Raw genomic sequence first — 25,424 nt, forward strand, 5'->3', positions numbered from 1 at the left:
GGCTTGTTTAAGTCCCTCTAATGAGTTCTTTACTTATTTATAAGACCTCTTACCTGCCCTTCACCTTAAGTTCCCAGGGTGGGTTTCAACAATAAAACTACACAATTATAAAAACCAAATAAAACCGTTGCAATTATAAAACACATAAAACTGTTCTAAATAGAACAGAATGTGTGGTAACTGAGCTGAGACTTCTTTCTCATAACTCCTGATCTTATTCATTCTGCCATACCAGATCAGCCAACAGTGGTCCTTGCAATAAAAGCAATGATTGTTATGAGCCAACAGTTTTTTAATACGCTGGGGTAGCAGCAAGGGGAATTAATGATGCAGTCACTGCTTCTGATGGTATGGGAACATAGGGTAGCTTATATGAGTTCCTTTTTTAAAAAAACGCTGCTTGTGAGCTATGGTATTCAATGCTAGTCCTACTCATATTGAAGTTAATGGAGATGACTAACTTAGGTTCATTAATTTCAATTTGTCTACTCTGAGTAGGACTTAGCTGAATACAACCTTTGGGGTCAGATTCAACTAAATAGTTGCTAGTGGGAGGCAGCACAAGCCCCACTAATGCAATGGGGTTTCCTCCAGTGTGTGTCCCTGCAGCCTCCCTAATTGGTTTGGAAAAGGGGGTGTAAGGAGAATTTCCAGAATGGGGGTGTTGGGAATATCATTGCACTGACAGAATGAGCGTATTAGTGCAGTTCAATCCCAACCTAAGAAGACATGTTGGTATTCAACTAAGTTTTACTCAGAGTAGATCTGTAGAAATTAGTGAACATGATTATGTTTCACTCATCAATTACAATGGAGTCTACTTTGAGTAAAACCTAATACCTGCCCTTAACTTTTAAGCATTTGATTGTCTCAGTTCCTGCCTCATTTTCACAAAGTTGTTCAATTCAAATACAAAAGCAGCTGGATTTTTGCCATATAAATTCTCAGAAAATCTTGAACAGAACTGATAAGATCCTAGGAAGGCACACAAAGTGAGAATAATGATGAATCAGATAGGAGATACAGTGGTACCTCAGGTTAAGAACTTAATTCGTTCCAGAGGTCCGTTCTTAACCTGAAACTGTTCTTAACCTGAGGTACCACTTTAGCTAATGGGGCCTCCTGCTGCCACCGCACCGCTGCTGCACGATTTCTGTTCTCATCCTGAAGCAAAGTTCTTTTTTTCTTTTTCTCAATATTCCTAATGGACTTCCCCACATCCTCCCGACTCTGCGTTCTTTGTAATAAAAGTTTCAGCAATTTGTTACCCTGTTTCTTAACTTACTGTATCTTTCAATTATTATGTTTCTAAGTTCACATTATTATATCCCAACTTTGAAAAATTAAAATTAACATAATAAAATTATTTCATATTACCACCTCTTTTTTCTTATCTTAATTTTCAATTTACCTAATCAAGTTGCTGAAGCAAAAAAGAAGTTTCCTAATTGTACGTATTTCTTAACATTCGTACAACTTATAGTATTTTTGCAAATAGTCCTTAAATTTTTTCCAGTCCTCTTCCATTGTTTCCTCGCCCAAATCTCGGATTCTGCCAGTCATCTTAGCCAGTTCCATGTAGTCCATCAACTGCGTCTGCCACTCCTCCAGCGTGGGTAAATCTTGAGTCTTCCAATGCTTTGCAATAAGAATTCTTGCTGCTGTAGTAGCGTACATGAACAAAATTCTATCCTTCTTTAACACCTTCTGGTCCACCATGCCCAATAGGAAGGCCTCTGGTTTCTTGGGAAAGGTATACCTAAATACCTTTTTTAACTCGTTGTAAATCATTTCCCAGAAGGCCTTCACTCTTGGGCAGGTCCACCAAAGATGGAAGAATGTCCCTTCTGCCTCCTTACATTTCCAACATTTATTATCAGACAAGTGGTTTATCTTAGCTAACTTGACTGGGGTCATGTACCACCGGTATATCATTTTCATAATGTTTTCTTTCAGGGCATTACATGCCGTAAACTTTATACCGGTGTTCCATAACCTTTCCCAGTCTTCAAACATAATGTTATGTCCAATATCCTGTGCCCATTTTATCATGGCAGATTTAACTGTCTCATCCTGTGTGTTCCATTTAAGCAGCAAGTTATACATTTTCGAAAGTGTCTTAGTTTTTGATTCTAACAATTCCGTCTCTAATTTCGATTTTTCCACCTGAAAACCAACTTTTTTGTCCATTTTAAAAACCTCTTGGATTTGAGCATAGTGTAGCCAATCCCGTACCTTATTTTTTAATTTGTCTCTGAAGCAAAGTTCTTAACCCGAGGTACTATTTCTAGGTTAGCAGAGTCTGTAACCTGAAACGTCTGTAACCTGAGGTACCACTGTATTTTTTAAGCTGTGGGTATGTGAAATTTTCCCTTTCATATTTTTGTTTTTGTTTTTTTGTGTGTGTTTTTTTTTTGAGAAAGGTAGGCAAACAAGAATTATAGCAAGGCAATAAAAATCATGGGCGATGGTCTCTGCTTTCTAAATTCAGCCAGTTTATATCTTCATTAACTTAACCAAGAGCTGAACTTGGATTGATTGCCTTGGTAATGAAAGCTGATGTTATCTTTCATTAAAGTCAGTGAGGCCTAAATCATCAAAAACAGCTAGAGATTTTAGATGCTCAGGCCTCTTTATAATGAGACCATTTTGAGATGCCATGCAGGCAGAGGTGTTCATCACATTGTGAAAAATTAGGTCAACTGAAGCCATTTCGGGATGGACATTGCAAAATGAAGCCTCAGCATATCACTAACAATGTTGGAGAAACTATGAAAGGTTAATCATTGCATGTGTGCATATACATAATTGTACCACCTCATTCAATTTTGTGATGTGGCTGACTACAGAAGACACTGCATGAGCACAGATAAAAACAGCCACCACCTATATTTAGCTACCCATTATGCCAATTATGGAAAATCTGGCTTGAGGGCCAGATTCAGAAGTGGCCAACATTTCACAGGGCACTTTGATTGGGCAGAGGGCTCCTACCTGCCAACCACCTGACATCAAGTTGATTCTTCCTTTGCAGTCATAGCTTGAATTCGGCACTTTTTGAATTCACCATCTTTTTCTGTCACCTTCCAGGGTTTGAATTCTTTCTGAACTTTCCCACATCTGGTGTCAGGCACAGGAAAAGGTACAAGTGGCTGGCCCCAAGCAGCCTCCCAGACCAATTTCAGAGGCCAGGAGGCTCTCATTAGGTCAACAGGCTGAAGGCTCCCCACCACTGCATTCTCCCTTCAGAGTATTTATTCTAACTGGTAAGATACTTCTATGTGTTGACCTTTGTTTGAAAGGACTGATTCATTTTAAGCGATGAGCTACAAGTGCTTAGTGGTAACACTTAATCAGTCCATAACTTGGTCTTTGCTCTTCAAACTCTGCACCAAGGAACCCTCGAGTTTCTTTGGAAGTTATAGAGAATGCTTCAGTGAAAAGAAGGGTAGACATGAATTGCTAAAGAACAGCTTTCCTATCACTGTCAATCTTCTCCTGCAGAGCACAACCTCAGAAAAGAATGTTAAGCACATTCTAGAGTACGTCCTGCATGTACACATGGAACAACACTAAGGTCCAACAGGCATGACCAGTAATCCTTGTTGATGTGATTGGAAAACCAAGAACGTGTTCCAGAATCTTCAATGCACAGGGGTTCTGTGCCAAAAGCAGAGTTTTCTTAATAGACAAGCTGGTGTGTGTGGAAATTCGAAACACATTGTGATGGATCAATTCTCTTGAAAAGGAATGTCTATTTTGAAATCACAGTGTCCCCGTGTTTCAGAAAGTTCAACAGCTGTTTTTAAAAGGCTCCACACTTCTCCTAGGCTGACGGCTGACGTGAAGCAGGATCAGAACAAGCCATAACACTGGCGTCAGATCCCCTGATTCATGGCTGACAGGGCTTTGTTCATCTCTGCACAACTGACTACATAGGGAACTGATGGTGGCTTTTTGCGGCTGTTTAGCTCAGTGAAGCAGAAAGAAAATAAAGATTGACACCTTGACTGCTGGGGCAGTTAAAGGGTTCTATTGTGCAGCTCTCTGGGGTCCTTTGCATCAGGACCGTAGGACACATCTTGAGATTTTAAGAAGCCCAGTACCCAATACACCATTCGTTCCCATCAGACCTCACTCCTAGCATATGACTTTTAATGTGGTTTCCACAACAAGTCTGTTAAGGCAGAAAAATCTCTCTCGGTAGAAAGATACAGAGAGACAGGCAAGACAGATAGATAGATTCATCTGTTTCAAGTTAATTCAACATATCATTCCAAAAAGAAGCTCAGATACCCAATTTGTCAATAACTGCTGTTTAAGAAAGTTATTGACAACCTGGAATGTGTTCAGAGGAGGGTGACAAAGATGGCGAGGGGCTTGGAAACAAAGTTCAATGAGGAAAGGTTAAAGGAATCTGGTAAGATAAAATGAATCTGGACATAACAAGTATGTGAAATACCTGTCAACAGGTGATTAGGGACAATTCAACAGATTTTGTTCTTGCAGATTACTGTATGCACAGACAGAATGGACATTTCTTATTTATCATAATGGACTATATGTGAACAACTTGTGGCATAGTCTTGATAGTACTGTTATGAGTTTAGGAGTCTGTCAGTATGGAGGATACCTCGGGTCTCTTCTGATTCTTGGGACCCTGTATCTATGAGAATAGAATGCATAAGAGGAAGCTTGCAAAACTAGTTCGTTTGTCAAGGCACCACAATCTAGCATATCCAAAGAAGTTGCTCTGTGCCACAGAACAAATGGGTGGGCCTTTCCTCCACCCTGTTCATCTAACTGCTATGAAGGATAACAATGGACAGAGTTGTGTTTTGAGCAAGCTGGAAATCTGAACACTGGAAGCTGCAGGCAGAGGGGAATGTCCTGTTCTGTGCTGAGCCTGTACTGGACTTTGAGGTTCCCCTGGAAACCAAATGGAGAAGAAAGATCTGTTGGGCTGTTAATGCTGTGAACTCTTTTCATCCTGTGTTCAGGGTGCATATATGTGTAAATAAAGCCATATATCTTAAAGACACCACAGTCTCCACTGACCTTCATTCCAAGGAAACCCAACTCCGGGTAAGCACTTGGAAACCCTGGAGTCTCTCACTGCTCAAAGATGGGGTGGCGTCCAAAAGTACTCGATAGAGGAATATGCATAGGCTATAAGACTTCAGGATACCAGAATAGTGATTTTGTCAGGGGATACGCCAGACAGCTACAGTAGAGCTGTGAACATTGAGGTAAGGGGCAAGTGGTAAACATTATGCAGATAACCATAAACTAAGACGACTCTGCCTTTCTGGTAGCTGATGAAAGACCATTTTAGTCGCTAATGAATAAAACTGATGCTTGCATTTCGAAAGTCCAAAATAGCATGTGGGTTTCACACCCTATAAGCAGCTCAGGAAGGAGCCAGTATCTTTAGAATGAAATTCCAATTCTGGAAATAGCTTTCTAAAAATGCAACAATGGAAAAGCTAAAACAAAAACAAAAAACCTCTCTAGATTAGTTTTTGCATCACCTTAACAAATGTAAGGAGAGAGGAAGCAAACTGAAGTAATTATGTTATGTCACTATGGTGGTACCTCAGGTTACGAACGCTTTGGGTGACAAACACTTCGGGTTACAAACTCCGCTAACCTGGAAGCAGTACCTTGGGTTGAGAACTTTGCCCCAGGATGAGAATGGGAATTGTGTACCAGCAGCGCAGCGGCAGCAGGAGGCCCCATTAGCGAAAGCGCGCCTCAGGTTAAGAATGGTTTCAGGTTAAGAACGGACCTCCGGAACGAATTAAGTTCGTAACCTGAGGTACCACTGTATTGGTATAGTTATGGTAGACTTAGCCATAATAACATCAACGGATTTGCTGACAATAAGGATAATAAAATATGTTTCTGTTGAGTGGGCTGTGAATGCTGTATCACAAAATGAATTTATTCTGACACGGATCTAACCATATGTATCTGTGGAAAATTGTGGATGCATAATAGCATTCAGGAAATGCTCTACAGAATTCAAACATTGCCTGAGAGATAGGCCCAAAGGCAATGTTATTTGGTGTACTCAGTTCCAATATAGATTAGGGACAGAGGAAAACAGGGTGGATGGTCCTACACTAAGACTTGGGACACTTCCAGACTAACAACTTACTGAGCAGTCATCCTGATTTGTTTGAACAAAGTTTGGGAGGAGGTTATACAACACCAGCTGCTTATTGAGCCTTCATTCTGATTTGAATGGAGGAAGGAAGAAACACATCATCATGTCAATCAATTGCTATCCTCCATTTTCCAGTACATTTGCCCACTGCCTTCCTGGCCACAAAAATGTCAGGTTTTTTGGAAGTGGGTTTATTGCACAAGAGCACCAAATCCACTTAATGGTGCAATCTGAATTTGCCGGTCTGCAAATGACTCCCACCTACAAAATAGTAACAGACTAGAAGGGTCCTTGGAATTGAGACCTCCCAATTACAGCAATGCAGTGGTGTTGGAAAGGCTGGGGTGGGAGAGAGAAAGGCACAAGCTACTTAGCCAATTCAATGTATAGTTTTGTAGACAGACATGATTGCAGGCGCCTAGAATATGACAGCTTTGTGCCTGTGATATATCTGTTTATACATTTCATAAAGCCTCTCCAAAGTTTCCCAGCTTTCAGAATCTAAGCCAAAAAGTCACTACAACGAACTTCCATAGTCATAGTCATCTGGTATAGAGCTGGTCCAAATTAGTAACACTTAGCAAATAAGCAACAATATGACTGACTTCACTGGTGATTCAGTGAGGTTGGAGCTTAAAATGAGCGAGTGTTCAATTGCAAAATGTGTAAGGCAGGGGTCAGCAAACTACGGTCCCTGGGCCAGATCAGGCCCGCCAGGGTTCTAAATCTGGCCCACCCAGCCATTTAAGAACCCGCCGCGAAGCCAAGGCTCCCGGCAACAGAAGGAAGAGGCTGAGCGATGGAGGCTCTGCCAATCAAATGCCACACCTCGGTTTACCTCAGTGCAGGGACGTCTCTGCCAATCAAATGCCACACTGAGGTAAATCAGGTACGGCATTTGATTGGCAGAGACGTCCCTGTGTAACGCTGAGGTAAACCAGGCACGGCGTTTGATTGGCAGAGCTGCCACCACTCGGCCTCTTCCTCCTGTCGCCGCTGCCGCTCTGTGTCCCCGTGAGGGGGCAGCAGCAGCGTTACTGGAGGAGGACAGCCAGCCCGAGCTAGGGCTCGACGGGGCCTTCACCGCCACACTCCCATTGGTGGCTGATGTGACAGTGGAGGATGATGAGGCCAGCGGCAAAGTGGCCTAGGTGGCGGCCTTCACCTCCAGGGAACAGGATGACGAAGGGGCGGAAACACCCGCACGGGGCGGAAGCTGCAGGTGAGGCACCAGCTTGCCCGTGTCTCCATCTTCGTGCTCCTTGAAGAGGTGCACCGGGTAGTGCGCACCGTTCTTGGCCAGCTCCTGCAGACTCCCGGCTTCTGAGGCGCTCAGCTGCTGCGAGCGTGCTAGCCCACTCTCCAAAACTTCCCATCCAGCCCCCAACAGTGTCTGAGGGACAGTGAACTGGCCCCCTGTTTAAAAAGTTTGAGGACCCCTGGTGTAAGGGGCCTCTGTGCAGGTGTAGAGTACATTTCCCCTTCAATTCCAAGTAGCCACAGAAACCTAGATGTATCACACAGGGATTTTAGGCTAAAGAGTCAAGTTTCCAGATAAATATTTTTATTAAAAAACAAACAAAACCTATTTGTCAAAATTGGTTGTTTCTAAAACAGAGGTGGCAAACCTGTGGTCCTGCAGATGTTGCTGAATTACACTCCCATCAGCTCCAGCCAACACAGACAATGGTAAGGGATTATGGGAATTGTAGTTTATCAACAACTGGGAGAGGCACAGGTTAGACATCCCTGTCCTAAAACTAAATTCTTCATCTCCTGCTTTATTCATTCTGCCCCAATTCCTGAAGTTGTTTCTGCCTCTCTCACCATCTCCCCTAGTGCGGTATCAATATGCCAATATACACATTCCATATACCAAGCTAATTTTTCAGTACCACATTTCCTGAAATCACTCTTCCCCATTGCAAAAACCAAAGCACACGATTCTGAATCAGAGGACATTTTCAGGTTCCCTAAAACACGGAAAAGAATAGGGGGATAAGAAGCAAACTTGCAGAGAAAACCTCTTCCCTTCCTCTCCCCCACCAGAGGAACAGAATCCACTTTTAATTTTGTTTTTATTCCTTTTCCACAAATATAGAATGAGACAAGGAGCTTCCAGCTTGGAAGATAGAGGAAGAGAGCACATCATGTTACCTGAAAAAAAATGCAATAATGCAGAAAGAAGGAAGGAAGGAAGGAAGGAAGGAAGGAAGGAAGGAAGGAAGGAAGGCTAGAGAAAAGGAGGAAGGAAGAAAAAGTATTGAAAAGACAAGAAGGGAATAAGTATTGCTGAAATTGTGTCATATTTCTCACTCAGAAAGCATGGTTGGTTTTGGTTCAAATTTTTAGGTGTGAATATGAACAATTCACATCACTAGATAGTCTGGCCCATCTTCTTGCCTGGACACCACCCTCTTACAGACAAGTCTATGCACAGCCAAATATTTGCACTTGTTCTCTTTTTATGAACACCATTCTTTTTTCTTGTTTATGCAGATATGCACAAACTTCGCAAAACGTATTTCTGAAGAAAGGAGAATTGGGACATGTTTGCTTAAAGCTTCCTTTATATTATTATTGTTGTTGTTGTTGTGCTTTCCCTCTGCTAAACTGTTTTGACTTTTCTTACGCAAACACATATCTGTCCCCCATGCAGTAGGCAGTATGACAGCAGTTATTTTCTTGGTTTCTAGCCTTAGTCATGCATTCAAGCAAGCAAGCAAGCAGTAACCCCATCCTCCCAAGCCCTTGCTTGAGATGAAACTTCAAAAAAAAACCACACACCAGAAACCTGGCATATAGCTTTCCCCCTGGGTATCCTCATGGGTCAGGTCAATGTAATCTGCTCCCTTATTTTGTTTTATAGCAAAAGTCACCGGAATATATATTTCCAGTTGGGCTAAAAACAGCAACAGTGTTTTACATTTCCTTTGTGCCTTAGATTCTACAACAATGGCAAAAAGCCAATCAATTAGTTAAACTGCAATAAGCAAAAGCAGGAAGAGCAGGTTGAGATGGCTAGTGGCTAGAGCAAACAGAAGATGTCAGTACTCATGTCTTCTATGATTAATCTGGTAAGAGAATATGCATCTGAGATCCCTTCTGCATGTATCCCAGTCGGCTTGGTTAGTGCTATGATCGCTCCCACACAATTTATTCCGGATGCACAAAAGAGTTTCCACAGAGTTCCTCTGATGGTGTGTTGAATATACTAGGCAAGCAATACAGAAACCACGATAGCCAGCAGCAATACAATCAGCCAGATATGTGCAAAAGCAGCATGAAATATGGATCGCACAAAAGATCAATATACAAGGACTGATCTTTTCAATATGACGAGAAATCAAATCTTTGGTTGCTTTAAACAGGATTTTTGAGGCAAAGGAAGATGCCATCTTTTTGGAGTTGGAACTCTCACAAACATTGACTACATCAGGGATCAGCAAACTTTTTCAGCAGAGGGTCAGTCCACTTTCCCTCAAACCTTGCGGGGGGGGGGGGCGGACTATATTTTGAAAGGGAAAAAAAGAACGAATTCTTATGCCCCACAAATAACCCAGAGATGCATTTTAAATCAAAGCATACATTCTACTCATGTAAAAACACCAGGCAGGCCCCACAAATAACCCAGAGATGCATTTTAAATAAAAGGACACATTCTACTCATGTAAAAACATGCTGATTTCTGGACCGTCCGTGGACCAGATTTAGAAGGCCATTGGGCCGGATCCGGCCCCCGGGCCTTAGTTTGCCTACCCATGGTGTAAATCATAGGATCTCACATGTGTTAGCCTAACAGGCTTCAAATCATCTGATGCGGTTTTTGTTTTGTTTTTTAAATCATTGTTATAAGAAGCTCTGATAACATTTAACTTTCTGAAATGTGTATAATAGATATGTTTGCAGACCTGGATATAGGGGACAGAGAGCTCAACTTTGAGATCAGTGGCAGACCTTAGTATGCCAAATTTCAGTGGCACCCTGTGTGATGCCAAAGCCTCTTGCCTTCCATTCAACATCATAGTTGTGGCATCCCCAAGGCTCCACACATGTGTCATATTCAATTAGGATTGCTCCCAGGTATGTGTGCACAAGTCACCTGCATTATGCAGATCTTGAGATCTTTCTCCAGAAGGATCTATCCCAGACGAAGCTGATAGGCTGATGAACAAGTCTAAGGTTATTTTCTTCTTCTTCTAATAGTGATCTGACTACAGTGGTACCTCGGGATATGAACGGGATCTGTTCTGGAGCCCCATTCGCATCCTGAACAGAACGTAAGATGCGACAGCGCATCTGCATGTGCGCGGGTTGCATTTTGCAGCTTCCGCGCAAGCGCGGGACGTCATTTTGATTGTCTGCGCATGCGCGAGTGACAAAACCCAGAAGTAATGCGCTCTGTTACTTCCGGGTCACCACGGAGCGCAACCTGAAGCGTATTTATCCCGAGGTATGACTGTATTTGTTCACATTTAAGGGAAACAAATCAAATGGCAAGACTGACAATCACTCTTTTAGGCAGCAATAAAAACCAAGCCTTTAAAACAGAAGCAGATGCTTCTAATAATAAAGTGGCAAACTAGAAATAAACTTTCTCAGGGCAACAAAAATAAATCTCTGAGCTGTTGCTACTCAGGCTGCAATCTGAAACACATGTATTAGGAAGTCCCACACTGAACTCCCGTCTCAGGAAACAGGCATGAAATTGCACAGCTGGATTTTTTTTATGCCCTTTGCATGACCGCTTCCAGAAAAGGCAACTATATATTTGGATTACATGCTTGAAATCAATTTACTGCATACAAAGCATACCATAGCACTTTGTTACTACAAGTCAATATTGCTAATGGTGATAGGACACATTGAGACTGGGGGCTTGTCCACACGTTCTCGTCCTGTGCCTAGAAAGCACAGGTCCGAGGGGTTTTCTGTGTTTTTGGCAAGGGAATAAGCGGCTTTCCCAGGGGAAAGAAAAACCTGACTGTTTTTTCTCTGATTGAGTGCTAAAGAGCAGTTTCCCAGGGAAAGCAGTGAGACAAGACCATAAGCCCTGGGACTGCAGCCTGCCTACAGCCACCAGCAACTTCCCAGTTCAGCTTAGGCTGGCTCTAGAAATTATAGTATGTGCAGTGAGTGGGTCATAGACTCACATATGGGTTCTCTGCCACAATACAGGCCCAATACATCTCCCATTATTGTAGTTCTTCCATCCTCAAAAGGAAGTGTTGTAGGCATTGGATATACAGTATGCCTATACAGTTGTACAGTACTTTGAAGTCAAACAGAATCCGTTCTGGAAGTCCATTCGACTTCCAAAACGTTCAGAAACCAAAGTGAGGCTTCTGATCAGCTGCAGGAAGCTCCTGCAGCCAATCAGAAGCTGTGGAAGCCCAGTCAGACAGTCGGCTTCCAAAAATAGTTTGCAAACTGGAAGAGTCACTTCCAGGTTTGCGGCATTCGGGAGCCAAAACATTTGGGAATCAAGATGTTCATAAACCAAGGGACTGTATGACTGTAGGTTCACATCTCTCTCTCTCTCTCTCTCTCTCTCTCTCTCTCTCTCTCTCTCTCTCTGAAACACACACGGTGGCAAGTGCAAGCACATACACAAGCAGTATTCTTATATAGCAAACCAAATGAACTAGATTGTGTCAATATCACCTTATTATAAACCAAAATGGAAAAGCAAGGAGCAATACATAAAACCTCAAAATAAAACTGAGCACATCAACATTAAGATTCATATTAGGATTTGTGCATGCCTTGAGTTTTGTCACCATGCATGCAACATGAAAACCCTGCTGTATACAACAAGCCTTTTGCTCTTGATTAAACAGGTGCTATGGGAATTTTCAGCCCATCCTTGATCATAATTAGAGCTGTAATCCCTGGTTTTTATGAAGATATACTGGATTTTAAATCAGCTTGGACAATATTTTTTTTAAAGATTACTACTGTTTATTTTGTTTCTGTTCTTAGAAAAAAGGAAGAGGAAAGAAAATAGATTATTATACCCTAATTAGCCGTAAAGGATAGATGGTAAAATCCTTTGGGTATGGGCCCATATATACAAACTTCTATATTATTTCAAACAGGTGCTATATGTGTTATAAAAGGAGAAGCCCAATAGTTACCAAGATAAATGGGGGTGGGGAGAGGACGATTATAGGGTGCCCACTTCTGGAACTCCCTCTCCCAGGATGTTTTTATGGCTCTTTCGCTGTTAGTGTTGGGGGTGGAGAGAGCACTTAAAACTTTTCTTAGTAATCAGGCTTTAGAGCCTTCACACAGAGCCATAGATTGGGGGGGGGGGGCTAGCTGGGTATTTTGCCCCAGGTAAAACCTTCAGAGGGGCACCATTGAGGCTCCCAGCCTGTGTGTGTGTGTACACAAATGTGCATAGGGGGGTTCCAAACTGGGTCTTTGACCCGGGTGAAATAAAGCCTAGTTTATTCCCTGCCTTCCTGGACATTACAGCTGCTGAGAGTTTGTTTATACTGTTTTCCTGCATATGCTACTCTGATCTCCTTTGGGAAGGAGAGCAAGATATAAATAATTTCAATCAAACCAACAAATACATAAATGCTCTCTAGGCTGTCCAGAACAGTTCGCTTTCTCTATTGGACACAACAAAAGGTTCATCGGTTTGATGGGCAGCACCAGGAAAGTGAAAAGAGAGTGGGCCCCTTGCCAAGCTGCCACTGCTGCCTAGGTCAAACAAAACAAAGACACAAACAAACAAACAAACAAACAAACAAACAAACGGAGAGCCTGAATTATTAAACAGTTGTAAGACATGTCAAGTGGGGACCTGCAACTGCTTTCAGATGAGAAAAATGAAGGAGAAACATTCTGCCCACCCGACCTCCTGCTTCTTAGCCATGCTTTTCTCTTTTTAGTGATAGTGATAATGCCTCTCATCTCACAATTCAGTTTGTGGAGATATACAGAGATGTAGCATTAGAAAGAGGATGAACAACCACGTGCGCCCGCCCGCCCGCCCACCCCAAATCCTTCTTTTTCCAACCCTCCTTGCTATTAACAGGCAGCCCAGCGCACATTCTGTACACATATCTAGCAAATGACAGGACAGTGGCATCTGCAATCTCACTTGATGGCAGTAATCAATAAGCAGTGAAATCCTCACTGAGCAATTCCTTTTCCTTCTGGCTACAAAGGTAAATGAAACTTAGGCTGTAAAGGCAAAATACTGATCAGAGGAGGCTCTGTGTATGTACAAGCAGCAATCTCAGCTCTGATGCAGGCTTTCGGGTTTAGATATTTGACTTTGCATGCCCCCTCCACTACACAGGCGCAATGTTGTGGGCATAAAATATTCAATATATACCCAAATATCTCCTGGCACCCATAGTTTCTAAAGAGGCTGGTAATGTTCCTTACTCTATAGACATTTGGAAGCTCCAGCTGCCAAGAGGAAGTTCCCAGTCTGTAAGGGGGGCGGGAGAGGTCCTGCTCATAGCCAGAGAGCAAAAAAATACAGTGGAACCTCTACTTATGGACATAATCAGTTCCAGAGGTCTGTCCATAAGTCAATCCAGGTTGCTGGTAGAAGCGCCATTGTGCACAGGTGCATTCAGTGGCAGCACACTTCTGCACATGTGCAGACGGCGGCAGCCACTTCTGTGCGTGTGCAAATTGCAGCAAAGCTGGTAATTACTTCTGGGTTTGCCGCGGTCGCAACTTGGATCAGGCCCAAGTAGAGGCACTCGTAAGTAAAGGTTCTACTGTAGAAGGAGAGCAGAAAATAGACCAGCAGCCTCAATGTGGATGAGAATTAACCACTATCAATTACAAAGGCCACACAAATTGAGGTGGCCAGGGGCTTACTTTCTCAGAATAGTTTGGGTGATGCATACTTTTTTCTACAGAAACCAAATCAATTACAGAAGAGACTTTTAGAAACAGAAGTACATCCCTTTTTCAACTGAGAGGAGAAGATGCTTTTCATAAAAGAGAAAGTGAGGGCTGCTTCCCATTAGTCTCCTTTCCTACATGGGTATCACTTTCTTACAAGGACCTGCATGTTTACACAGTCACAGGTAATGTGTGTTTATTGCACCACATGCAGCAGAAAGCTTCAGCTGTTAGGCTTGCAACCCAGAGGAACATCTTGTTTCTTTGAAAGGTTCCCAGCTGCAAAAGGTAATGCAGTCACACCTCCTATGACCCCTGCTCTCCCGCTGGTGCCTTCGCCCACCATCTGCCTGCCTGCATTAGTGCAGCATCAGAGTTCTGCTTGCTCAAGGAGGTGCAGTGGGAGAGAGGGTGGCATGACCAAGAGAGAAGCAGGCCAGGGCAAGTTGCCACTGCATCTTTTGCTGCAGCTCTGGGGCTATTAAACAGACAGCTCTCCAGGTTGTGGCCAGACAACCATGCGAAGAAACAAAGCTACCCTTAGCCCATGACAAACCAACATGCTGCCCTCCATATATTGTTGAACTACAACTTCCATCATTCTTGATCACTGGTTGTACTTGCTGGGTCTGATGGGAGTTGTAATTCAACAACATCTGGGGGGCAACATGTTGGCTGTCCCTGCCTTAGCCCATGATATTTGGGCTCGCCAAACATGCCTTCCTCTTAGCACATTCCTCCCTACCAAAGTCCATGACACCTTTGGTAAAAGCTGTTCTCCAATTGGAACGCTCACTGGCCAGTGTTTCCCAATTGCTGGTGTTTATAAAGATTTGCCTTGAGAGTGACTGCCATCATTGCAAGAGAGTTGCAACGTTTTAACATTGATATTGCAGTGCTTCAAGAAACTCAAGGAGCAGGAAAGGGACAGCCGACGGTAGAAAGAGGAGGCTACATATCCTTCTGGAAAGGTCTACCTGAACAACAATGTTGAATACATGGAGTAGGCTTTGCTATCAAAAATGACCATGTGAAGCTCTTGTCAGAAGTCCCTACTGGAATTAATGAGTGACTTTCTCTTTATTAGCTGCGGCCGGCAAAATTATTGCAAGGATCTTAGCAAACCGTCACCTAACTATATCCGAGGCTACCCTTCGTGAATCCTTGGTTTTCAGTCTTCTAGGGGGACAATGACATGATTTTCACTGTTCAACAGCTTAAAAAAAAAATGCAGAGAGCAAAACCATCCCCTGTATACGGCGCTTATCAACCTGACTAAGACCTTCAGCACTGTAAACCATAATGCCCTGTGGACTGTCCTTCTGAAAATTGGCTGCCCAGGTAAATTTGTGAACATCCTTTGGCTCCTCCATGATAATATAACAGCAACAATTGCAGCTAACAATGGGTGTCAAAGTGACCCATTCATAGTGGGATCATGTGTTAAACAGGGTTGTGTTATCACCCCAACACTATTTATTATTTTCACTGCCATGATCCTACACATTATCAAAGGGAAACTCCCCACCGGGATAGAAATCATATATTGAACAGATGGAAACCTCTTTAACTTGAGCAGGCTGAAAGCAAAGAGAAAGGTGACTTCCGCCATAAAGCTTCAATATGCTGATGACAATGTAGTGTGTGCACACTCAGAGGAGGACCTCCAAACCACCCTAAATATCTTCAGAGAAGCCTACGAAAAGATTGGCCTATCGCTCAACATCCAAAAAACCAAAGTGCTGCACCAACCAGCACAAAACAACCCCTCTGCAGCGCCACAAATTCAACTCAATGGTGTAACGTTAGAAAGTGTTGATCACTTCTCCTACCTGGACTTTCCACAAGGGCTGACACTGATGCTGAAATCCAGCATCGCCTGAGCTTGGCGAGTGCACCTTTCTCCAAATTGAAGAGCAGAGTGTTTGAGGATCAGGACATTCACAGGGAAACCAAAATGCTTGTATACAAAGCTATTGCACTACCAACCATACTGTATGCTTGTGAAACATGGACCACTTATAAACGCCATCTCCAACTCCTTGAAAGATTCCATCAACGATGTCTCCCAAAAAATGTACATATCACTTGGGAAGACAGGCAAACTAATGTCAGTGTACTGGAAGAAGCAACGATCACCAGTGTCGAAGCAACAATTCTTCAGCATCAGCTTCATTGGACTGATCATGTTGTTCGGATGCCTGATTATCATCTTCCAAAGCAACTACAGTGGTACCTCAGGTTAAGTACTTAATTCATTCCAGAGGTCCGTACTTAACCTGAAACTGTTCTTAACCTGAAGCACCACTTTAGCTAATGGGGCCTCCTGCTGCAGTCGCACCGCCGGAGCCCGATTTCTGTTCTTATCCTGAAGCAAAGTTCTTAACCTGAAGCACTAATTCTGGCTTAGTGGAGTGTGCAACCTTAAGCATATGTAACTTGAAGCGTATGTAACCCGAGGTACCACTGTACTCTATTCCGTACTTTAAAATGGAAAGCGTAATGCTTGTGGTCAACAAAAGAGGTTTAAAGAATTGGTGTACTAGCTGGGTGTTTGACATGAGGCAGTACAGCACTTAGCAATTCTGGTTTTCTGTTACATAAGAATTTAAATTGCAGATACAGCAATTCACAGCAATTCAACATAACAAGGGAAAACACAGGAGATCTCCTAGTCTCCGGCACAGATTGCTTTACAACATATTGAATGTAATACAATTCTTCTGAAATCTATTAATTTGAAATACACAGCACTTCACATGAAGTGGGCTTTGTACAGTGCAGCCGGATTTAATTGTATGTTATGTAATAAGGATGCCAAGCACTTGCAGAGACCTTTCTTCTGTCTGGCGTGCTTTACAAACATTAGCTAATTCATCCACGTGACGCCCTGGGAAGGTATGTAAAAGGAAATCACTTAGGCGGCAGCGGATGCCCTCTAAGGGCACACGTACAACCTGGGCAACAAAAGGATTTGCTGCGTTAGCAGCAAGTCTGGGAGCACAATTTATACAAGGTTGCAATGCAGCAGTGCAAGCACACACAACCATTCAGGAAAGCTTCTTTTTCAAGTGACAGGAAGGATACATGGCAGACATAAACCAATGACTGGATCCCTGCCAAGTGCCGAATCTATACTGCAGGGAGAGGGCTGGCAGAAGATCTTTAGAGTGATAAGAGAAGGATCTAACAAAGAAGTCGTGTGCTACAAGGTGCGGAGGGGAGACGGAGCCCAAAGTTAAGGTGAAAAGGATTTGTCATTCACAAATAGGATAGCATCTGCTTTTTTGAAGCAAAACTTCATACATGTTATAACTCTTTATAAATAGTAATTCCCCAAGATTTGGGACCCAGACACATGCCAGTTCAGTGCTGAGGAATGGCACCACTATTCCTAGGCCAGGGTCTACAATGAACCAAACTGTCTGCTTTGGTCTCAAAGCTGTCATGAGCTAGATTCTTCCTAGCAGAGAGAAAGCCTTTTTTCAATCCTGGAATTGGGATGGGCATCTTGGTGGGAATCGGGGTCCTCCTTCCTTTCTCCCATTAAATATGCTGCAATGCACAATAGCTTAAGATTCCAGTCCTGGGCTCCCACACCCTTGGAACATCCAGCAAACAATGTACACCAGCAAATGGATATACTGTTTCATAAATATGTCAACCGATTCTTGGTTGGGTAAAAAAATAAAAAGAAGAATAAAAACTAACACAACCTATTAAGTGCAGAGAGCTGAGGCATAAACTTGAGGCATAAAATTAAGACAATTTAAGCACTAAAAAGCAAGGAACTGTAAAGCTGAGCAATTCCTGCCACTAACAGCCTGCAAGGTGGCCTTATTTCATACAGCAGTAAAAGGGAAATCAAGAACTTTGCAAAACCAAGAGGACCCTTGGGATATGCATTTCAGCATCACCCTGCCACCCCCGCATTCAATTTGATACTGTTTTTGCAAATACCAGTTACGTAAGAGCACAATTGCATTCCAGGTGATGAAAACATTAATATCTTCCCCTGCAATATCCTGCAGAGATGCTTCCCCTTCCATGTCCTCAACCCCTTTCCACGCTGGCCCTTCTTCCTCCCCCGCCTCTTCCACTGACACTCCTTTAAAAAAAGCTTGACCCATCTTATTCTGCAGCTTGGCTGTGACCCAAAGGCTCATCGTTAGAATGGTCTTGCACTTTCTTTCTGGGCTGGATTAGACCAAGTGTCTTCAACTTTTTCAGACCCAGGATCCCCACTTTTACCCCTTTCAATTCTTTAGCCAAGTGAAAACATTTCTCTATAACCAGGCCTTTGGCTAAATAAACATCATATGGCCTTTTAAATGTGTTTGTGAAAGGAGGGTTATTGGTTTGTTTTTGCTTCATTTTTATGTACTCATTTTGTATTTTTATGTTGTAAACCACCCTGTGATCTTTGGATGAAGGGTGGTATACAAATTTAATAACTATAATATTAATAATAACCCAAACATGCAATTGGGGACACATTTTTATCTTTTATCAAATATATGCTCCTATACCATATAGTGCTCCTGTTGTGACCCACCTTGGATCAGGTTGTGACCCACTAGGGGTTAGAGGTTAGGGTCCTGACCGGCCTATTGAAGACTAGTGGATTAGATGGTGGGCTTCAAGCTGGCACATAATGAAAAGACAGACCACATGGCTACTTCTGGCTATGCAAAGATCCCAAAATAACCTACAGCATTCCTTTAAAAATTAGAATATAGCCTCCCCACTCTTTAGGAAACTTTGAAATGACTGCTCAAGAATTAGCTTTGATCTAATCTTAAGAAATAAAGTACCTGATTTGTGGCTGCGCCAAGCTTGAACAGTTCCACAGCAGGAGCTCCTCAAAGTCTGTGAGTTTCAAACACTCTGAAAAAGAAAAACGTGTCCAAATTAATTAACTGCCAATTAGAAGGTATATCCTACCAGGACACAGCAACAAAGCCGGGAGCACAAGTCCCCTACTGGCTAACAAGGAAGCAGTCAATGCCACCCGATTACGGTTGACACTCTTTCCCCTGTATGCAGGTGGCTATGAAAGTTTGTTTGAAAAAGGAGCAGAAAGCCAACAGACAATAATAAATGGCAGGTCCAGAGAGCAAATCAACTGGCCTTGTTGAGTCCTGGAAAAAAATAATAATGTGGAAACAAGGAGCGCCACAGCAATTGGCATAGTCTGGCCAAGGTTCTGGGAGGAAGAATTAATGGCCTCCTTTTGCCCTTCCCCTCTGCTTGTAATAATAATAGTAATAATAATTTTTATTTATACCCTGCCCTCCCCAGCCAAGGCCGGGCTCAGGGCAGCTAACAAGCAATAATAAAAACAAGTTGAATGAATACAACTTAAAAACAATATTAAAATACAAGAATTAAAATACTGAAACATTAAAATATTAAAATGTAGCCTCATCACAGGAGGAGAAAGGAAAAAGAAAAAAGAGGGGGAGGGAATCAAATGGGCTCCAAGCCAAAGGCCAGGCAGAACAACTCTGTTTTACAGGCCCTGTGGAAAGAAATCAGATCCCACAGGGCCCTGGTCTCATGAGGCAGAGCGTTCCGCCAGGCCGGAGCCAGTGTTGAAAAGGCCCTGGCTCTGGTTGAAGCTAATCTCATAGAATCTCATAGAATCATAATCTAACTTCCTTAGGGCCCGGGACCACTTGGGTGTTGCTATTTATGGTCCTTGAGGCTCTCCGTGGGGCATACAGGGAGAGGCAGTCCCATAGGTACGAGGGTCCTAGGCCGTGAAGGGCTTTAAAGGTCAAAAGCAGCACCTTAAATCTGACCCTGTACTCCACCGAGAGCCAGTGCAGCTTGAAAAGCACTGGGTGAATATGCTCCCATGGCAAAGACTCCGTGAGGAGCCTCGCTGCAGCATTCTGTACCCGCTGGAGTTTCTGGGACAGCTTCAAGGGCAGCCCCGCGTAGAGCAAATTACAGTAGTCAAGCCTGGAGATGACCATCGCATGGATCACTGTGGCCAGGTTAGGGCGGGAAAGGTAATGGACCAACTGCTTGATGCGGTGAAGGTGGAAAAATGTCGCCTTGACTGTTGCTGTAACCTGCGCCTCCATGGAAAGGGAGGCGTCAAGGATTACACCCAAACTCTTGTAGAGGCTACCTCTCCGAAATTCAGATTATTACCAGGGGAGGCTCCTCCACTATAGGCTGTGCCCACTCTGAAAATATTAAAAAATGCAAAAAAAAAAAAGAAGAAGCAGCAATTAGAGTCTTTGTTCATGCATCACCACACCGATCCATGTTTTTGTGTTGTGATCTCTCTCTCAGACTTCAGCAACAGAGGGTACAGTCATTCCAATATCCTCAGTAACTGAAGCTTTAGAACAGTCTTCAAAGGCAGCCCCAAAGATAACACCCTAAAGCAGAGTTCCCCAAACTTGGAGGGGGGGCCAGTTGTCATAGTCACTGCCAAATGTCCATTTTATAGTGGGGTGGCACTGTCAATGTGAAGACAAAAAAAACAACAACCTGGCAATACCCCCAAACAAAAAAGGGCATATTTTTCTTTAAAAGGTTAAAAATTGAGGAAGGGCAGTGAACCTTGGTAAGTGCCATGAGAGTTGTGGACACCACACAGGAAACCCCAACATTCCTTTAATCCAAATGGGAAGGCACTCGAACACATTTAATTCCCCCCCTGCTGATGCTCAGAAGTTATACATCTGTGATTCAGCCATGGTATCCTTCCAGCCAGGTTCTGGTTCTAAGATCTGGCTCAAATTAAACCATTTGCTTGATTTAGCTAAAAGCATTGGTGCCAGGTCCAGAGGTAGCGTGGAAGGTTCGCAGGCCATGAAGGACTTGCTCACAAATTTATTAACAGCTGCACAAGTTATTGTAGCTAGGAAGTGGAAGGGGCAAACAGAATATAAAATGGAAGAATGGTATAAAAAGGTGTGGAATATAAACTATTAATGATAGATTAACATGTGTCATTAAGGTAAGATGGGGAATATGCAGGAGAAATGATTTTGAGGAGATAAGGAATGTGTTTGCAGAATTTGTACTGTTAAAACAGAAAGGGTCAAACCATCACAAGAGGTGTTGAAATTCTGGGAGGTTGGATAGTTACAATGGAATGGTCTCATGGATGGGGTGCACATTTTTATTTATTATTATTACTTTGTCAAAAAACAATAATAAAATAAAGCATTGATGTATTTCCAAAATTGGATCGTTGGTAAATACACACTTGGAGTAAGCACTGCTTATTGAAATTATTTGGCTTACTTTTGAGTAGGCATGCACAGAATCATGCTTGAGATTTGCTTATCTACCCTCAATGAAACAATAATGTGAGACTTTTAATTCAAGTCATGTTGCACTGTTTTAATTTTATTAGGATGTTTTTACTGTACAATTTTAAAGAGCAACTCTGGCAAAAAGCTGAATAGAAATGTTATAAATAAATAGGACACTGTTCTTAATTAGTCGAGGGGAAACTTTTTCTCCTGTCATCTTAACACTCGAACAGATTGCAGACTGGGCTAAATTCTGTGCCCTCTTCCAGAAATATCTATTTTCTCCATTTCTAATTGCAACCAGTCTGAAGCAAAAGCTTTCTAATTCAAAAGCTGGCAGATCATAGCGTGAACTTTCATCCTGATAAAATCACTTTACTATATCCTTGCATTTTTATTTTATTTTTGGGCTGTTCTTAAAACACAATCATAGCTTGCTCCATTTTTGTACTAGCTGTAGGTATCAACCACTCAACCACCATTTTCAATGTATACTTAGGTTACTGAAATAATGGTAAAGGGGATTATTCTACTCATTCAGAACAGCAATATATGAATACTGTTGATGTTGGGTGGAGGGCTTGGCTATTTGGTAATAAAGAAAATGTACTCGGCTTGCATTCAAAAGCACTTTTTCCCTTCTGAAGCTCTAGTAATGGTAATACAGCTAGTGATTTGGTAAACATGATCCTTGAAGTGGGGTGGGGATGGCTGTTATGCACTGAGGAGACAGGATGGTGTGTGCAAAAACATCCAAAGACATAAGAAAAATGAAGAGGTATGTGTTAGCCTAGTATGGGGGAACCTGTGGCCCTCTGGGCATTGTTGACCCACAACTCCCATAATCCATGACCACTGGTCATGCTGGCTAAGGCTGGAGACCAATAGCAACTGGAGGGCCACAGCTCCCCCAGCCTTGCCTTAAGTGTTGCATGCTATTGTCATGTTGCAGACAACGCTAATAATATAGGATGCACATAGTACAGCAAATATGCTTCCTTGTTATAGCATTCCAATTCCAAAATCCCCCAGTTGCCACCAAATCCTACTGTTCCCATTTATGACCAAAGTAATGAGATATAAAACTTTCACCCTAGGTTAGGCTACCAAAATCAGGCACTGAGAACTCAGCAACTTGGGACCAAAGTCCTTTAAGGATTGACAGATTCCTTATGCTCCACCTTGAACACCAAGATCTTCTGATGGGACACTTTTGGTGGTCTCCCATGCCCCTGCGATTCATTCTGCCTTCACCAGGGAAGTATGGCATGCCCTGCCCTGTGCAACTCTTTGCCAGGAGAAGTCTGGCAGAAGTAATCCCTGATTTCTTTTAACCTTATTTTTCATACTTTACTCTTCATACAGGCCTTTGGCACTTGAATATTTTTACCAACCAGTTTTACTGATAGGATATCAACGCTTTTAATGATGTAATTATTTTAATATTGCATTTTCATGCTGTACACCACCTTGCTATTTTCCCATGGAAGTGTGGTTAATATATATTTTAAAAAATATAACTAAAGTGGTACCTCGGGATAAGAACTTAATTCGTTCCAGAGGTCCGTTCTTAACCTGAAAGATTAGATTCTAGGAAGGCACACAAAGTGAGAATAATGATGAATCAGATAGGAGATACAGTGGTACCTCAGGTTAAGAACTTAATTCGTTCCAGAGGTCCGTTCTTAACCTGAAAGATTAGATTCTAGGAAGGCACACAAAGTGAGAATAATGATGAATCAGATAGGAGATACAGTGGTACCTCAGGTTAAGAACTTAATTCGTTCCAGAGGTCCGTTCTTAACCTGAAACTGTTCTTAACCTGAGGTACCACTTTAGCTAATGGGGCCTCCTGCTGCCACCGCACCACTGCTGCACGCTTTCTGTTCTCACCCTGAAGCAAAGTTCTTAACCTGAGGTACTATTTCTGGGTTAGCGGAGTCTGTAACCTGAAGCGTATGTAACCTGAAGCGTATGTAACCCGAAGTACCACTGTATATGCAAAGCCTATATTGGAATGGGAAATGCTGATACGAAAGACAGACTAGGAATCTGCAGTCTTTGTTCAAATGTAGTATTTCAAATGAATGCAGAAAGCCATGCTGTGTGGAAGGAAGGAAGGAAGGAAGGAAGGAAGGAAGGAAGGAAGGAAGGGGCTAAGAAACAATTATTAGAGAAAAAGCAACTATTAAGCCACTGCAGACATTTCACAGTGGAGGAAGTAATTTTCATTCTTGCTCCCAAATTTCCAATATAGACTGAAAAACTTTTATAGCTTCACAGGGGAATACACAAATTTTAATTTTCCAATAAAATGTTAGCTTATGGCCAACAGCCCAAGGAGGTTCAGACAAGAGAGTAAGGTGGTGAATACGACTGGAGGAAAAGTGGAGGTGATCAATATTCTGCAACATGGTCAATAAGCAAAACAAGAAACTCCTGCAGGTACATGGGCATAATACTGCAAATAAGTGAGCAATATATGAGTATTGAATTAGTATCGATGAGAAAACAAAGCATTAGGCGATAGATTTCTGTGCACCCTCAAGGTTCACACATTGCATCAAATTAGAAAAAGCCAAAAAGCACACAGCCCAAGTGTCTCCATGGAAGCATGTCAAAGCGAAAAGACCACCTTCCTAAGTATTCTCCCAATGGGGGAGTTTCTAGTGTTTGCATACTCCTGTAAAACTTTGCTTTCCAAAAGCCTCCTGTACCGGGTGCTCAGATCTAGCTAAGCATTGAGGTCAGAGGCTTGGTGGGCAGCGATGGGGCGAATTCCCCCCACCCCACCCACAGCTTCACCACAATCATAAACTGTGAAGCTTGCACACCTCATAACAGACTGAGAGAACACCTGAGATCTGCACCAGCTACCTGATCCTAAATAAGACATAGGAATCATCTGCAAACCTGCTTGGGATTTGCTTGGGGTCCACAGTACTATCAGCTTCAGTACTAGTTGCGTTGCAAACATTTGCCTAAGATCACAGCAGAGCAGATGAGACATCACATCTCACCATCACACACACATGAACATACCTAGCACAGATGGAAATACATTTAAAACCAAAGTCTGAAAATTAGTCCAGCACAGTGGTTCTCAGCTGGTGGTCCGCAGTTACCAGGTTGTTCACATAACCCATCCATGGTATCTGTGGCAACATTCATGTAACAAAAACTACCATAAAGATGTCAAAAATTTCAAAAGTAGGGGATCCATGGCTTGGCTTTTGAAAAAGAGGGGGCCTGCAGTACTTAGCTAACTGGGAATCATTGGTCTAGCACACTGTATGTTACAACTTCTTAGAGAATTAGTATAGTGTGATTGAAGTCATCAATAATGGACTATTACAGTCCAGGATAATCCTCAAAGACAAGATACTTAAAGGCTAATAGTCTGCCTGAAGCTACACAAACACACACACACACAGAGAGAGAGAGAGAGAGAGAGAGAGAGAGAGAGAGAGAGAGAGAGAGAGAGAGAGACGGACGTTTAACTCTTTAAGAACAAGGGGACTCAGACAAACATTCTGTTCTCTTCTGTTTACCCAGAATTCATTTAAAAAGCAATCTAAGCAGGCAGGTTTCAGTTGAAGAGTATTTTATTGGAAGATATTTTTACTGAACATATTTTATTGAAAGATATAACTTGCACGAAAGAGAATATTGCAGGAGTACTGTCTTTTCTACCATTAACAAAAGAGCTTCCATAGAACAAGACAAGTACAGGACAAGAGTCAGATCAAGAAATAATGGGCAATTAAGTATATTCTTAAAATTAGGATGAGAACTGAAGAAACCCATTAAAGAAGTGAATGATATCAAAGCAAAACTGTATAAATAATCATAGATCATAGGGTTGAATCCTACCATGAGGGCCATCTATACAGGAATCTTTTGCCCAACATCAGGGCTCAAACTCATGACCTTGAGATCAAGAGTCTCATGATGGGCTCTTTTTCCACTGGCTCATTCTCTCCTACAACCAATGGCCACCACGTCCAGGGTTCTTCTTACTGGCACACCTTGCCACTTGTCATTCCTTGAATCACACCAAGTGGCAGTGTGTGGAAGAAAGAGAACTTGCTGGTATT

The 25,424-nt window shown here is 42.5% G+C and overlaps 1 protein-coding gene across 8 annotated transcripts in view; it reads right to left on the reverse strand.

Moving 5' to 3' along the window:
- Positions 1-25,424, reverse strand: part of TSPAN4 (tetraspanin 4) — a 506,481-nt gene that overhangs the window by 291,996 nt on the left and 189,061 nt on the right. For 5 of the 8 annotated variants that reach the window (XM_077931632.1, XM_077931616.1, XM_077931611.1 and 2 more), the window contains one exon: positions 18,862-18,934. The exons of the other annotated variants lie outside the window; for them this stretch is intronic. The gene's annotated coding sequence lies outside the window, so the exon portion shown is untranslated. The remainder of the gene's footprint in view (positions 1-18,861; positions 18,935-25,424) is intronic. 8 annotated transcript variants of the gene reach the window in all.

Source organism: Podarcis muralis, chromosome 1, assembly GCF_964188315.1.
Source record: "Podarcis muralis chromosome 1, rPodMur119.hap1.1, whole genome shotgun sequence".
In the NCBI taxonomy this organism is placed as follows: Eukaryota; Metazoa; Chordata; class Lepidosauria; order Squamata; family Lacertidae; genus Podarcis; species Podarcis muralis.